Source organism: Lactuca serriola, chromosome 3 (genome assembly GCF_051521515.1).
Source record: "Lactuca serriola cultivar US96UC23 chromosome 3, Lser_US96UC23_V15, whole genome shotgun sequence".
Taxonomy (NCBI): domain Eukaryota; kingdom Viridiplantae; phylum Streptophyta; class Magnoliopsida; order Asterales; family Asteraceae; genus Lactuca; species Lactuca serriola.
The window spans coordinates 224,558,818-224,560,208 of NC_136410.1; positions in this window are offsets into that span (position 1 = coordinate 224,558,818).

Here is a 1,391-nt window from a genome sequence, read left to right on the forward strand (position 1 = left end):
CCGGGTGTCCAGGTGGGACACTCATGGTACCATGATGGGTAGCGCTCGGTCACTGGGGGTGCTAGGTCCCGAGGCATGGTGAGATGGATGCATGCCAAATACGAATCATATATCGTCCTCTCTCTCTTTCTCTCTCTCCCATGAGTTTAGTTGTATCGCCCATCGTGGAGGTGCATCCTGAATCGGAGCAGATGTGACAACCGTCAAAATTCGAGTCGGTTCTAGATTTAATAAACTTAGTTGCACGTGTAGGCATGATAAATACTAGACTTAGTAACTAGAAGCTAAGTTATAACCTACTAGAAACTTGGAACCAATTAGAAACAATGGATAATGTACTTAGATTTCACATTGATATGTGAATTCTACAACTACTTAACTATAGTGACTATCCATATTCGAGTCACTCTTTGACTCGAACACGTTTTCATGAATCATATACACACATCATGCATTTGACCTAGTAGTAGAAATTAGGGTCGAGTCTCGTTGGAACTTAAGTCAAAGTTGAAAGCTAGGACTAGTATACTTGATTCCTCAATTTCACTTAAATCTCAAAACCACTACCTAGAATGCCAATAAACCGATAAAATAAGTTACAAACATTATTTATAAAAGAGTTATAATGTAACACCTGCTTCCCGTTATGAATTTAATTTAAAGAAATTTTACATTTTCTTTGGGACTCGACGAGTTGGTGGGCCAACTCGTCGAGTAGGGTTGCGATCCGCGGCCATTTTAAGTGACCTACTTGACGAGTTGGGAGACTGACTTGGCAAGTAGGTGCTGTTTGAGGGAAACCCTAAATCTGAGGGTTTGCACCCTATTTAAACGACTTAACTCGGCCTCCCTCGTCCCTATCTCTCCCAAGAAGCTGTATATCGAAACCCTAACCTTTTTTTGTTATCTAAGGCCATTTTGGTGCTTTTGGGTGGTTGTGAAGCTTGTAAGGAAGGAAGAATCTTGGGATTTCGAGTTGGGGCTTGTAGATCCAGAGATCTTATTCCATCTTCAGCTCAAACAAGGTAATTGCCCCTTGTTTTGGTCTTCCATTTGCTTGTTCATCTTAAGGGCTTAGATTTTGGGTGCATTTAGGGTTTCCCAATACATTTTCAAATTTGTGAAGTGATTCATGGGGTTCTACTTTAAGATGTGAGTCATTGGAGGGGTCTCATGGCATAAAGGTGCCAACATTATGGCCTGAGAGCCCCATGCACATTGTATAGCACCTTTTCTGGATTTTTGTGCCAAAACCCAATGCATGTGCACCAAGTTTGGAACTTTATGTATAAAATGGACATTAGGAGGCCAGATCCAGGGTTTTGATGTGTTAAGACCAATTTAAATCGGCATCATAGTAAGGGTCAAGAAGGGACTCGACGAGTAGTTTT